A 16,441-nucleotide genomic window follows, 5' to 3' on the forward strand; every position below is an offset into this window, starting at 1 on the left:
GGCATCTAGACTCGCCCTCTTCTCTAGGGCCGCGAGCTTCTTCTCGACCTCCAACTTTAGCTCTACTTCCTTCTCAACCTCGGCTAGAAGGTCAAGGATCCACTATTAGGTCTTGGTGTCCTTCTAGAGCAGCTTGTCCTGCTCCTTCATGACCTTGGTGGCCTCCTTGTCATCCCTCCACGATCTCACCAACATGGCCTTGAACGCCCTCTCGGCATTGTCAGCATGCCGAGGCCCTAGGCCACCTGTGGCCAAAGACTATCTGCCTCCTCAGCGAGGGGAGTTAGCTCGGCCACCCTTTGCTGGGCGACAACAAGCTGAGTGGTCACCTCCCCATGTAGCCACGCCTCCTCAATGAGGCGGTCCTAGGTTACCTTCTACTCATGAAGGAACCGAGACTTCCCCCGGCTACGAGCGATAAGGGACTGAAAGGATACGATGGTTAGAATATAAAAAACATATAGAGAAAGAAAAGGGTGAGAAGTAGGATCAAGTGAATACCTGGCCAGAGGGAATGACAATGTCGCACAAGGCACCTCGGGCATGGTCTAGGGCTTCGAGCACAGATGCGATCCCCACGTTGGGGCTCTCTGGCTCCATGCTCTCTACGGTGTCGTCAAGAGTGAAGAGCATCGATATCGGATCCTCTAGACTCACCCACTAGAGTAGAGGCTCGCCCTACGTAAGTGAGTCACTGCCCACTGACATCAGGACCAGGGCTGGTTCCCCGCCAGCTCCGATCGCCACCGACCCTTCTCACTGTGACATCCCCACTGGGACACTCCCTCTAGTGATGGAAGGGGTAAGTGGTATGGACGTTGGCTCCTCTCCTAGCACCACGACCCTTGGGGACCCCTTGGCCATGTCCCCCTCTATTCGGCCCATGCCAGATGTCATCACCTAGGCCACCGATGGCGCAGGTCACATTGGTTCCTCAGGCACCGCAATGATAGCGCCCGACTATGACCCACCTATCACAGCCGCCGCCACCTTAGCCTACGTTGGTGGGGTCTTGACTGGCTGCATCGCGCTCACCATGGTCAGCGCCACGACCGCAGTTGGTAGCCCCATCTACCCCGTCATCGGTAGCGGTATCACCACCATCACCGGCTGTTCAGTGACCTCCAAAGGCATCCCTTGAGCCCCCACATCCGCCCGTCCCATCGAGGGCATGGGCACCACCATGGGCGGCACCTAACTAGCCGGCGACATAGTCACACTAGCGCCGCTCTCGCCCGAAATGGGTCCGACACCAACCGATGGCTACCGCCTCGCTTGAAGGGCGACGCTCATCTTTGGCGCCAATGCCAAAGGATTACGCTGCCTCCTGACGCTGCAAGAGACAAAAAGCATAAGTCACGATGAAATCCAACCAAAAAAAGGAGAAAATAGAGGAGCTGATGACTCACCTTAGCACCATCAAGCGGCCAATATGTTTGGGGGGCAAACCCCCTGACCTCTGCTCCGCATCATCGGGGCAAGGCCGTTTCGAGCCCATCCCCTACTCCTGGGCAGAGGGGCTTGCTCCCCTTAGATCTTAGGGTGCGAAGGTGGAGCTACCCACCTCCGCTGGCACCTCAAGCACGGCGATAGAGCCATCTACCTCTGTTGGCTCCTAGCAGGGGTGGATCTACCACTAGGGCTGGGGGGCTTGAGCCCCCCTACCATGGCTGAGCCTATGGAGCCCCCCTCAGCCCCCCTAAATTTTTCTACCATTGGAGGATGGAAAGGAGGAGCTTGAGCGTTGAGTTAAGGTTAAAGACAATGCTAGAGCATTGAGCTGAGCTTGATGCCTTTGTCCCCATGTGAAGTTAAGCCCCCCTAGATTTTCATCCTAGATCCACCACTGGCTCCTAGGGCAGGCCAACGGTACGACCTGTCTCCACCGGCTCCCCGGATGTGCCCCCTCCATGGAACGAGAAGGGTTCTAACTCCTACAAGGATGAAGCGATACATGTCAGCACATCCTCGTTCTCTAGGTCATCCCACTCGATGTCTTCGACTACCTCATCATCGTCGCCATCATCATCACTATCGGTGTCCTCCCCTCGCTCTCACGCCTATAGCTTCCACTACTTCTTCTTCCTCTTGTCCTCCTTCGCCCTCCTCAGCTGCTCGCCCTCAGCATGATTCACCACCCTCATGGATGAATCCCTCAGCAACAGCATTGGGTGATCCATGAAGATGAGGTCCCTTAGCTAGTTCCGTCCCTCTCAAAGTTAGTATCAAGAGGTCAGGAAATCAATTAAAGTGGAAGTATGAAGAGGAGAAACTTACGAAGACGACATGGCCTGGTTCTAACTGCATTGGAGGATGTCCTGGCACTGGGTAGACGAAATCAAGGGGGGCACCCATGTCATCCCGCGAAGGCTCCATCACCTCCTTAATGTGTTGCGCGACCTCAGAGTGGGGGAGCGCTCCCTCAGCAAGCAATGTTCTATCAAATGACGCCTCGGGCACCATCGCGTATAGTGGGAGCCCGCGCATCATCAACGGCACTAGCCTCCTTATGTGGTAAGCCCTGATGATGCCTGACCCCTTCAAGCCATTCTCCTTGAGGATTTTGATGGCAGTGATGTGGTCCCAGATCTTCTTCTTATCCTTCTCTAGGATGCCCCACTTCCTCCATAATTCTGGGGCCTCTTCGATCAGGCACCCACTGAACTCCAATAGAGGGGTAGCGGTGGCATTCTTGAGGTAGAACCACTATGAGTGCCACCCCTTGTTGGATGTTGATAACCACATTGATAGGTACTCGCTAGCCCGATTATTCTAGAGCTAGATGCCAGCGCATCCCATCGACATGTGTATCTCCTGCCTACCGCTCTTCTCCCTCTCTTCTAGAGGGTGATGGCGAAGAAGTACCTCCACAAATCAAAGTGGGGGCTGATCCCCAAGAACCCCTCGCATAGGGCGACGAACGCCGCCATCTGTTGGATCCCGTTGGGATTGAGATCTTGCACTTCGATCTTGTAGTAGTGCCATAGCCCCTAAAGAAATCTATGGGTGGGGTTGCGAACCCATGCTCATGGAAGTGGGCGAATGACACCATGTAGCCATCAGGTGGTGATGGCACATCCTCCTTGCCAGGCAGCAGCCACTCCTCGGCCACGGTCTGTGATGAGGACATAGCACCTTTGGATACGAATAATGATTATAAGGTGTGCTCGTTCCTACATTTACATAGTGGCTTTGGTTATAATTCACTTGGTTCCACATGTACATGTCACTATTTGATTGTAGGTTCAAATGTGTTTCATAATGGAAGTTCATCAAAGTTGAACTTTCGGTTCGTCGGCAGCCCGACAGTGCCTCATTGGGAAGGCCATAACTCATCAATCTGGAGTGCGATCGAGGTCAATAAGAACTTGATGGAAAGCTTATTTGATAAGCTTTCAAATAGATCTGGTTCCATCTTAATATCATGTCGGCATGGCCTCCAAATTACCAATATATTCTGTCACTATTTCTGGCAGGAGCTACACTGTCGTCATGGGCTTGTTAGACATCCTTGGGACCCAGGCCCAAGTTGGAGCACGCCCCAAGAAGATGGAGAATGCCTAAGAGATGGCCTTGGACATCCTCCTCCTTGGCCACCACCTTAGGAGGCCAGCAAGGACGTCCAAGCCAAGCCAGAGGCCCAGTCCAATCCGAGTTCGAGTCTGCCTCGGCCGTTAGGACCAGTCTGCAATAAAATAGACGCCCAGGACGCATCCGAACTCCATTTTTGATGATCGACATATGGATGGAAAGATAATTTCATAAGGAAACCAATGGAAGTGGTCCCACATCAAAATTCCATTAGAATCAATGGGAATCGTCAAAACAAGTTGATGTCTAGAATCTATCACGGCGCTGCATCGTCGTCTTTTGGGCCGTTGGGCCTTGTAACGTGTTGGGACACCTTTAGGACGTGAAGAGGGATCCTTGGACATCCCTTAGGCTATATAATCAGTAGCCACCACCTACATTAGGTTTTGGGTTTTGTTTTAGATCAATCTGTCATTGAACAGTCGCCGTTATCGGTTTGCAAGACCCCAACTTCGAGTGCTTAACCATTCATCTGCAATTGTCACTTCAATTGAGTTGCATTTTATCTTGTTCTTGCTTGTGTTCTTTGATTCACAGCAGGGATTAGCCTTCTTGGCGAGGTCAACCAGATTGTGACATAGTTGATAACTAGAGGAGACGTGGTGCCAAGGTTGCAGGGTTTGGGTCTTTGTGATCTGAAGTTGGATCGGTGTGTCGCTCTCCGAACAAATCATTATTTATCTTGAACCTAATGGAAGATCAGGACCATCGTCCCCATTAGTCCATGCGCGGAGAAGACCACGACAAATGAGGCCCTCCATGCTCTAGAAGGTGATGTCAGAGCGGCATCAGGGATCCATTAGAGATGAGGGCGGGTGGATGCGAGCTCGATAGCGGCGGGGATGCAGAGATAGGGGACCCTAGGAAATTAGTGGCAGCGGCCATGGCTACGGAGGCAAGGATGTAAGGTATGGAACCCAGGGGGGTGAACCCTTTGGTTTTATAGGAGCAATGGGTGTGAGGAAACCAACCGTCTACCTAGATCTTCGCACCTACCATGATCTGCCACAACGTCTCACCGCGAGATGTGTGCACTCAATCTCTATCCATTCCCTCAGAAAACTCGTTGGACGTTTCGCCTCTCTGGACGGGCCACGACTTGTCACGAGTAAGAGGAATACGGATGTAAAAGCACCTCTATGTCCTGGCTAGGCCTAGGAGTTCACAGGTCGGCCCATCGATAGGTTCAACAACTGCTCCAGGCACCTTTAGGGTGAGAGGTGGAAAGGGATGGGCCCTACTAGTGGCCGATACCTAGGCGCGCTAGCACCGCGGGTATCCTAGCCCACGATCGAGTCTTGGCCGGTTATGATCTATGGTTTTTCTATGGACAAAGATACTTAGCCCTCGGGACTGGTCGAACGGACTTGAGAACTATATGGATTGACCACTGAGAATCTAGGGTCAATCGCCAAGCTGACCCAAGCCAGATCCCCACGAATGAGATGTTGGGGGCCCCACTTAGACTAGCCCATTAATAGCTCACCTGGTGCCATGATTTGTCCTTAGAAGAAAATCATGGCATGACTCGGCCCCTTCGTTTTTATCGAAAAAACGCTTGAGGGAAGACAATCGCAAAGATGAACCGATCCTTGATCTGGCCCCAGCTACGAACGGGGCTCAAGGAAAGGGAATCACCGCCCCTAGGCCTTCAAAGTCCTCCCATCGGAAAAGCCTCCGAAGGAGTATTCTACTCCTCCACAGGCTCGGGGGCTATGGTCGGAGACCAATACTAGGGTACCCAAAGAGGAGGAGCTAATAACCATCAACATTGATACATCCAAGCAGTCAAGAGCGCAACTACAGCTCCAACCGACCCCTAGGTATGCAAGCTACACCTCGCTCGACCTCTGAGGGCTGGTTCTGCCTCGCTCAGGCTCTGGGGAAGGACTTCACCTCGCTCTACCCCGAGGCCACGGGCTCTGCCTCACCCAACCCTTGGTTCTACGCTCTGCCTCACCCGGCCTCTAAAAGAGGGACTCTACCTCGCTTGACCCTGAGGCTGTAGGCTTAGCCTTGCTTGACCTCTAAGAGCAGGTTCCGCCTTGCCCGGCCTCTGGGGGAGGACTCCACCTCGCTCGACCCTGAGGAGATGGGCTCTACATCGCCCGACCCTTGGGTCTATGCTCTACCTTGCCAGGCCTCTAGGGGAGGACTCCACCTCACCTGACCACGAGGCTGCGGGCTCCACCTCGCTCGACCCTTGGGTCTACACTTTGCCTCGCTTGACCTCTAGGGGCGGGCTCTGCCTCGCCCAACACCAAGGTTACGAGATCCGCCTCGCTCGACCTCTGAGGGCTGGTTCCACCTTGCCCGGCCCTGAGACTATGGGCTCTGCCTCGCCTGACCCTTGGGTTTACGCTCTGCCTTGTTTGGCCTCTAGGGGAGGACTCCGCCACGACTGACCCTGAGGCTAGGGGATCCATCTCACCCGACGGAGACCCATACCGTCACCAACCACTCTAGGTCCAAGCGAATGGGCCTAGGTCAAATCTCTGACATCAGGGAGGTGACCGACATGCCCCGATATAACCCATGGCTATGATAGACAATACCTGAGGATTCACATCAGGAATAACATCGTTCATATCGGTGCTATTCTGCCAAACCCTCGTATGGGCACTGATAGGTGCGTCAATTCACCACGACGTCCATCAGGACAGAGTGGACCACCACAACCGGGAGATGACACCTGCACAAGGTGCTAGTGATGGACAGGGCCACGATGTGGAGCTGTCCCTATTGACATCTATAGAGTCGGTAGGACCCATGTGAAGGAAAAGAAGGACCCGACAATCCTGGAGGACTTCTTCTCATTCTCATCTTTTCCCTTGACTATAACCCGTGCTTTCCCTTATCCTATAAAAGGGAAAGCAAGGCATCCCATGAAAAGGGACTCAACTCAAATCATAACGCACCGCAGCACATCACATCGATTCAGACTCGAACCCATCGAACCCCGAACCGATTAGAACACACAAGCACATAGCCAAGAAGCGACCGAGCTCTTGGCACCTGTTCACTCCTCTCACCAGAGACTTGGGACCTGTCCCTCTCTTGATGATTTGTAACCCCTACTATGAACTTTCAATGCTAGTAACACGAGCAGCAGCAACGAACTGGACGTAGGGACATTCTGCCTGAACTAGTATAAATCTTGATAGGTACTGAACTATTTCAGTACGGAAATTGGCCCGATCTTCACGACAATAGGTCCCGATCAAGATAACTTGCAACAAGACAGTGAGGATAAAAGGGTAACTTGCTGAAGAATAGCAGAATAACTAGCTTTATACCTAGCCAAGGTTGGAGGCGACCAAGCGACGGGGAGAGAAACACCGAAACCACGAAGACTTCAACTCGATCTCCGAACGACCACAGAACCACAACTGGAGCTAATCCACACAAGGCGGGGCAGCCATACTAGAACCCGCAAAGCACAAACTAGTGGATCCCAGAGGAATCTCTTCACAAGTCCAGGAAGAACAAGGAAGAACAAGGGTTTGAGTAAGCACTCGGTAGCTCGGCTGCAATATCACTTGAATTATTAAATCATCAAAAGTACTTTTTTAGTAGCCTAGAGGTGGTATTTATACTATGAGAAGTCTCTAAGATAGATGTGAACTGAAGAAACCATGTTGGGAGGTGGAAGGTCAACTGGCTAGAGCTTTTATGAGGTGGTCTTCAGTTCCCGCGCGTCTTCTGGGCTTCTGTATAGTCTTCAACATTTTGGTCATAACTCCTTCTTGGGAAGTCCAAAAGATGAACCATTAGATGCGTTGGAAAGCTAACTTCATCATCTTTCCAACCATGTATGCTATGCACCAAGAATTATTGTAGAATGGTACAGTTTTGCACGGGATCTTTAGCTTCATGCAGACTATTGAGCTTCAGAGCAGTCTTCACTAAAACTGGTCAGACGCCATGCTGGATACTCCAAACTAGTCAGGCATGATAGCATTGGAAACTAGGCTTCAAGATCTTTCCAACAAGTGCTCATTCACCTTCATAGCCTTTGGGAGACAAAAGATATGACTGTTTCATCTAGATGGTTCTGTCATGCTGGGTTGACTCGAACGTAGCTCTTCTTTATGATCCATCCTTGATGTATCCTTGTCTTCCCCCTCGGAGAACCTGAATAATAACAACATGCATGACTTAGGTAGCTCGAAATTACCATTAATGTTTAATTGAAATTCACAAAGTAGCATGTGCACCTCTTATTGTATCTTTTTGGCGCGACTACGAGTGATTGGTCTAGTAGGGACTTGGAATGGTGTCGTGGTCGGAGAAGTAGCTGGTGAGGTCGACGAGGTCGGTGAGGTGGTCGGAGAGGTCGCCGATGAGGTAGACGAGGTCAGTGAGGTGGTCAGAGAGGTCGCTGATGAGGTCGACGAGGTCGATGAGGTGGTCGAAGAGGTCACCGATGAGGTCGACGAGGTCGGTGAGGTGGTCGACGCAGGTGTGGTCACATCATCCTCCCCCTTGGAAAAGAGTTGTCCTCGACTCTTCCAATCCAAAGAATGGAGAGAGGTCGGCCACATTAAAACTGGTGCTCACACCATAAGTACTAGGCAGATCAATTTCATAAGCGTTGTCGTTGATCTTGCATAGCACTTTGAATGGACCATCAGCTCGAGCTTGCAACTTGCTTTTGCGTTGTTCAGGAAATCTGTCCTTGTGTAGATGCACCCAAACCAAGTGTCCTAGTTCAAATAACACCTTCCTTCGATCATTATTGGCATGCTTCTCATACATCCTGGTCATCTTTTCAATGTTTGTCCGAGCTCTATCATGAAGGTTCTTGACAAACTTGGCTCGCTTGCTTGCATCAAAGTTTATACGTTCCTGCATAGGTAGAGGCAAAAGATCTATGGGAGCAGTGGGTTTGAACCCATATACAATTTCAAATGGACAAATTTTAGTGGTCGAGTGTACTGCCCTGTTGTATGCAAACTTGACATGTGGCAAACTTTCTTCCCAAAGTTTCAAGTTCTTCTTGAGGATAGCTCGTAGTAGCATTGATAGAGTACGGTTCACAACTTCAGTTTGTCCATCCGTTTGTGGATGACATGTCGTAGAGAACAGTAACCGTGTTCCAAGTTTTCCCAACAAAGTTTTCCAAAAGTAACTAAAAAATTTGGTGTCACGATCAGAAACAATGGTTTGTGGCACTCCATGTAGTCGTATAATTTCTTTGAAAAATAATTCAGCGATATGTGAAGCATCATCACTCTTGTGGCATGGGATAAAATGTGCCATTTTGCTAAAACGATCAACCACAACAAAGATGGAATCCCTTCCCCGCTTTGTTTGAGGTAAACCAAGAACAAAATCCATAGAGATATCTTCCCAAGGCACACTAGGGATAGGCAGAGGAGTGTATAATCCATGAGGGTTCATACGAGACTTAGCTTTGTGGCATGATTCGTAGCGAAGAACATGTCTCTCCACTTCTCTTCTCATCTTTGGCCAAAAGAAGTGGTCGGTAAGGACTTGTTTTGTCTTCTTGGTGCCGAAATGGCCCATGAGTCCTCCTGCGTGGGCTTCTTGCACAAGTAAAATTCGAACAGAGCAATCTAGAATACAAAGTTTGTTAGCTCGAAACAAAAACCCATTATGCACATGAAATTTTTTCCATCCTTTGCCATCTCGGCACTTGGAATATGGTTCAGCAAAATATGAATCAGTTGTATATAAATCTTTTATGCTTTCTAATCCAAGAATTTTAGCGTCAAGTTGGGTTAGCAAAGTGTGACGTCGAGACAAAGCATCTGCTACAACATTCTCTTTTCCTTTCTTGTACTTGACAATATAGGGAAATGATTCAATGAATTCACACCATTTTGCATGCCTTCTATTCAGTTTTAGTTGTCCTTTAAGGTGTTTCAATGATGCATGATCTGAATATATCACAAATTCTTTAGGAAAAAGGTAATGTTGCCAAGTTTCCAAACTTCGAACAAGAGCATATAATTCTTTATCATAAACTAAATAATTTAGAGTTGGACCACTTAGATTTTCACTGAAGTATGCAATTGGCCTTCGTCCTTGCATGAGCACACCTCCAATCCCAACTCCACTTGCATCACATTCTATTTCAAATGACTTACCAAAATCTAGGAGTGCAAGAACTGGGGCTGTTGTTAACTTCATCTTCAATTCTTCAAATGCCTTCTATTGTGCTTCTCCCCACTTGAAAAGCACTTCTTTCTTTGTCAGCTCATTGATTGGTGCAGCAATAGTGCTGAAATCCTTCACGAACCGCCGATAGAAACTAGTAAGTCCAAGGAAGCTTCTTACTTGGCTCACATTCTGTGGAGGCGCCTTGTCCCATACAGCCTTGATCTTTTCTTCATCTACCTCCACTCCTTGTCCTGTAACAACAAATTCAAGAAAGGCTACCTTGTCGGTGCAAAAGGTGCACTTCTCAAGGTTAGCATACAATTTCTGTTCACGTAGGACAGCAAGCACACATTGGATATGTTCGACATGTTCATCAAGAGACTTGCTGTAAATTAAGATGTCATCAAAGTAAACGATAACAAACTTGCCAATGAAAGCTCTAAGCACATGATTCATTAATCTCATAAATGTACTTGGTGCATTGGTTAACCCAAAAGGCATTACCAACCATTCATACAACCCAAATTTTGTTTTAAAAGCTGTTTTCCATTCATCTCCTTCTTTCATACGAATCTGGTGGTATCCACTTCTTAAATCAATTTTAGTGAATATGATAGCACCACTAAGTTCATCAAGCATATCATCTAGCCGAGGGATGGGGTGTCTATACCTTATGGTAATGTTATTTATTGCTCGGCAATCCATACACATCCGCCAAGACCCATCTTTCTTAGGAACTAAAAGGACAGGAACAGCACAAGGTGACAGACTTTCTTATACGTAGCCTTTTCTCATCAATTCTTCCACTTGTTGCTAAATCTCCTTGGTTTCTTTTGGGTTGGTGAGGTAGGCAGCACGGTTTGGGAGTGAAGCACCGGTCACAAGATCAATTTGATGTTCGATTCCTCTCTTAGGTGGTAGTCCTGGTGGCACTTCATCCGGAAAGACATCCTCATATTCTTGTAACACATCAAAGACAACACTTGGCAGGGTATAGGGTAAGTTGTTAGTAGAAAGAAGAGTGTCCTTGTACAGGAGTATGAAGAACATGGCATTGGGTTCACTCAATTCTTTTAGATCCCCTTTCCTAGCCATCATAACTAAACCCTCTTTTCTCGGTGTCTTGGTTCTTTGAGGCTGTGGGGTTTTATTTGGCTTTGGAATCTCTCCCTCACTATTTTTGTGGGTCACTCGTAGGTGGTTCTCGCTCTCTCGCTGTTTCTTCTTAAGATCATCGTTCAAAATTTCCTCTAGTGTTAAAGGAAGCAAAGAAATTCGCTCTCCTTTGTACATGAAAGACAACTTGTTGGTTCTTCCAAAGATCTAAACATCACGATCAAATAACCATGGCCTCCCTAGCAGCAGCTGGCATGATTGCATAGGCACCACATCACATTCCACATGAACATTGTACCACCCAATGGAGAAGGGAATGGTCACAATGTTTGTTACACGCAGCGCACCACAATCATTTAACCATTGCATCTTGTATGGAGAAGGGTGGCGCCATTGTTTCAATTCCAATCTTTCAACTAATTCTCGACTTGCAATATTATTGCAGCTGCCATTGTCAATAATGATTTGGCACAACTTGTCCTTGATCATGCCCCGGGTGTGAAAAAGATTGTGCCGCTGATTATTCTCTTCTTGGACAGCAGTAACACTAAGCACTCGGTGAGAAATGAAGCAATTATTGTCTCCATCATCAGGTTGAATTTCATCACCTTCATCTTGCATAATTTCTTCATCATATATTGGAGCTTCTTCCTTAGGTTCACTTTCAGATTCCCATTCACCTTGCTCATTTATAATCATGGTCCTTCGACTAGGACATTGAGCAGCAATATGTCCTCAACCTTGGCATTTGTGACAAACAATGCCTCGAGTATGGGAAGAAGAAGTAGCAGCTGATGCAATAGAAGGGGTTGCTATGCTTGCAGCAGGATGTCGCTGTTCTTGCTGAATTACAGGTGAAGAAGCAGTAGAAACCGTTGTCTTTGCAGCACCAATGGATGGAGAAGGCCTAGTAGCAACTCCTTGTGATCTTCCCCCACCAATAGAGGTACCGGGCTGCTGCCGACGCCATGGGGCTAAAATTGATTGGCTCCCATAAGACCTTCTTCATCCCTCTTGCTGAATTTTCCTCTTGATGCGCATAGATTGATCAACAAGGTCTTGCAAATTATGATATGGAAATATTTCAACAAAACCTGAAATTTCTTCATTGAGACCATTCAAAAATCTTGCCATTTTTTACTCTTCATCTTCTCTAATTCCAGATCTCACCAAGAGTAACTCCATATCCTTGAAGTAGCCATCAATAGATTTTGATCCTTGTCTCAATGTTTGTAACCTATTGCGGAGGTTACGCTGATAGCTTGATGGCACAAAGCGTCTTCTCATCACTCTCTTCATCTCAGCCCATGTGTTGATATGATCATGTCCCAACACACGTTGATTTTCTTGAACTTGGTTCCACCATGTGAGAGCGTAACGCGAAAACTCAACAGAAGAAAGGTTGACATGCCTCTAATCAGAAAGATTATGCACTCTAAAAATCTGATCACATTGCTCCTCCCATTCAAGATAAGCATCAGCATTTTCTTTCCTTGAAAATTTTGGGACACTTAACTTTACACGAGCAATGCTATCCAGATCATCTCTATTGCGACGACCATGATAATTTTCCCCATCATGACCAGCACCACGACGATGTTCATGTGGCTATCCAAAATGCCCATGGTGACCAAAAGGATTTTCATTATCATCAAATCCCTCCTCATACTCATCATGAACCTCATCTTCATCATCAAAATGTACACGACGATCATGTCCATGTCTTCCTCCACGCTGATGATCAAATTCAGCACGCCATCCACCACCGCGCTGATCAAAATCAGCACGACGCCTTCCACCCTGACCACCTTGACCATTGTCGTCGCGGCCATGAAATCCAGCACCCAAACTAGAATTTTCATCACCAAATTCTTCATAGTGATTGTCTTCATGTTGATGTTGTGGACCTCGACCACCCGCTGTAGGGAGACGTTCGTTGAACATCCTCTCCATCGCTTCTAAGAGCGAGTTGGCCATTTGGCGTAGCTCCGCCCGTGCAGCAGGGGGTTCTTCATCTCCATGGTTCCCACCATGAACACTCGAATTGGATCCTACCATGTTAGACCAGTTGCAAGAAAAAAAAGTGGAATAGGTAAATTTGTGGAAACACATAATCTCACCTCTTACTTACCCAAGTTCTTTCCTGATCTCAAAGACCATGACGGTGCTGGTGTGGCAGCTTCAACGGAGGTGGTAGAGAGGTCGTAAGGATTACGAATCGAACATCCTGGTTCAGGTTTTTGGTGGAGCTATAGGTGGCTAACAAGGAGGGCTATGGTACTACCAACCGAGTGGTTTGATGTGCTCAAAGAAACGGCGTTGCTGCTAACAAGATTACCACCAACTCAAAATATGTAAACTGAAATTTTCAGCAGTACATCGCAACACCGATCCTTCAACTTCTTTTCACTTCTCTTTTTTTGAAACTAATCTTTCCTTTTTTTGATCTATTTTTTTATAACATTGACAGCGGTGAATGAAACAACTCAATTTATATATAAACGGTGGTGACTAGCAACTCGATGATCACAATACACAATGTAACAGTACCGCGAAATGGTTATAGGTATTTTTTTGTGTGGTTTTGGACTATAGGATATGAATAAACACAAATATATGAAGTAGATTAATCAAGGATAACGATGTGGACGACGGCAAGACCTACCGTGTCAAACCGAAGCTTTGATACCAGATGATAGGTACTGAACTATTTCAGTATAGAAATTGGCCCGATCTTCATGACAGTAGGTCCCGATCAAGATAACTTGCAACAAGGCAGCGAGGATAAAATGGTAACTTGCTAAAGAACAATGGAATAACTAGCTTTATAACTGGCCAAGGTTGGAGGCGACCAAGCGACGGGGAGAGAAACACCAAAACCACGAAGACTTCGACTCGATCTCCGAATGACCGTTGAACCACAACCGGAGCTAATCCACACAAGGTGGAGCAGCCGTACTGGAACCTACAAAGCACGAACTAGTGGATCCCAGAGGAATCTCTTCACAAGTCCAAGAAGAATAAGGAAGAACAAAAGTTTGAGTAAGCACTCGGCAGCTTGGCTGCAATATCACTTGAATTATCAAATCATCAAAAGTACTTTTCTAGTAGTCTAGAGGTGGTATTTATACTATGAGAAGTCTCTAAGATAGATGTGAACTGAAGAAACCATGTTGGGAGGTGGAAGGTCAACTGGCTAGAGCTTTTACGAGGTGGTCTTTAGTTTCCGCGCGTCTTCTGAGCTTCTGTATAGTCTTCAATATTTTGGTCATAACTCCTTCTTGGGAAGTCCAAAAGACGAACCGTTGGATGCGTTGGAAAACTAACTTCATCATCTTTCCAACCATGTATGCTATGCACCATGAATTATTGTAGAATGGTACAGTTTTGCATGGGATCTTTAGCTTCATGCAGACTATTAAGCTTCGAAGCAGTCTTCACTAAAACTGGTCGGACGCCATGCTGGATACTCCAAACTGGTTGGGCATGACAGCATTGGAAACTAGGCTTCAAGATCTTTCTAACAAGTGCTCATTCACCTTCATAGCCTTTGGGAGACAAAAGATATGACTATTTCATTTGGATGGTTCTATCATGCTGGGTTGACTCGAACGTAGCTCTTCTTTCTGATCCATCCTTGATGTATCCTTGTCTTCCCCCTCGGAGAACCTGAATAATAACAACATGCACGACTTAGATAGCTCAAAATTACTATTAATGTTTAATTAAAATTCACAAAGTAGCACGTGCACCTCTTGTTGTATCTTTTTGGTGCGGCTACGATTGATTGGTCCAGTAGGGACTTGGAATGGTGTCGTGGTCGGAGAAACAGCTGGTGAGGTCGACGAGGTCGGTGAGGTGGTCGGAGAGGTCGCCGATGAGGTAGACGAGGTCGGTGAGGTGGTCGGAGAGGTCACCGATGAGGTCGACGAGGTCGATGAGGTGGTCGGAGAGGTCGCCGATGAGGTCGGTGAGGTGGCCGATGCTGGCGTGGTCACATCAAATCTTGTGTCCTCTTAGCACACCATCCGGGCTAGACGCGCAATTTTAGAAATTTACTTGTTGGTGACGACTCGAAACACCGACGACACCTTTTCTAATTTGTGCCGGCACATACCAAATTTTTGTCGTTGTCATTTCATAGAAAAAAATTATTTCTTGTTATTTGTCTAAGACATCTTGGACTTTGTTACTTGTGTTTTGTGCTGGCACAAAGCACATTTTGTCTTTGTCCTTTCATAGAAAAAATATTTCTTATAATTTATGCTAACACATCTTGAACTTTGTTAATTGCGATTTATGTCAGCACAAAGTATATTTTTGTCCTTGTCCTTTCATAGAAAAAAAATTCTTCCTTTGATTTATGCTAACACAGCTTTTTCTTTGTTTGCTGTGATTTGTGCCAGCCCAAATAGAGCTGCATATCATTGAAATACATGGGTAGATCAAATCCACCTGCCAGTATTCAATTTTTTAATAAACAACATATTTTTCCATTTTTCACTAGTTGCTTACTTTATTTTCCATCGCTCGAATTTCTATTGTGCTCGTAAACATGATGGATTTGTTGCAGGCCATCAATGATCTGGATTTTCATCCTGAGAGTCCAATACTGATATCAGCTGCAAAAGACAACACAATAAAGTATGCTTATCCCTGATGTCTACACTCCGTGCTGTTAAATTGTCTATTTGAAGTGCTCATACTGGGATTAAGCATGATTTTTATTTTTTAGGAATTTTTTGTGGTATTAATTGCTATCTGTGTTATTGTTTTGTACATGAAAAAATTTGGTCAACAGATTCTTTGATTTCTCATAAATCAATGCGAGGAAAGCGTTCAAAGTTATTCAGGTTGTAAATTCTAGCAAACCAATCTATCTATATATCATGTAAAATGGTGTGTTCATTGCATTTAACCAGGCTTATTTGTTAATGCTTGACAGGATACTCATAATGTTAGATCTGTATGTTTTCATCCTTGTGGGGAATACCTTTTTAGCAGGTACTATGATCTTTTCACTAAATTTAAATTTGATTTATAGTTCTGCTGTTATTAACTGATTCTTGATTTCTTATATCAGTTTGATTTGCTCTGATTTTTATACATCATAAGTTCTTAACATGTTTTCTGTTGTTATTTGTAAAGTAATTTAATCATTTCACCAAAACAATTTGATTTTGGGCTCAAGAATTTGGATTTCGTTCCTGGATCAACAGTTTCTATCTCTTGGGCATTTGAAAAATACTGCAAGCATATCTTATGGAATTCTCTTCTTTCATATAGTCAAATATTTTCATTCAAATATGTAATTTTTTTTTAAAAAAACTCATTTTCATATGTTGATGAAAATCATGGAAGCAAGTGACACTGATAAAGTTATTTGTAGGGACTGATCACCCAGTTCCTCATTTATATGATATAAATACTTTTACATGCTACTTATCAGCAAATGCACAGGATTCTAGTTCTCCGATTAACCAGGTAGCTTTTCTCTTTCCTTCTGATTCACAAGCATTAGATTGCATAGGTATGTAACTTCTTATAAAGACGGTTCTGTGCGCATTTGGGATGGAGTATCTGCTGAATGTGTTCGACCTATTATTGG

This window comes from Miscanthus floridulus, unplaced genomic scaffold (genome assembly GCF_019320115.1).
Source record: "Miscanthus floridulus cultivar M001 unplaced genomic scaffold, ASM1932011v1 os_1023_1, whole genome shotgun sequence".
Lineage (NCBI taxonomy): Eukaryota > Viridiplantae > Streptophyta > Magnoliopsida > Poales > Poaceae > Miscanthus > Miscanthus floridulus.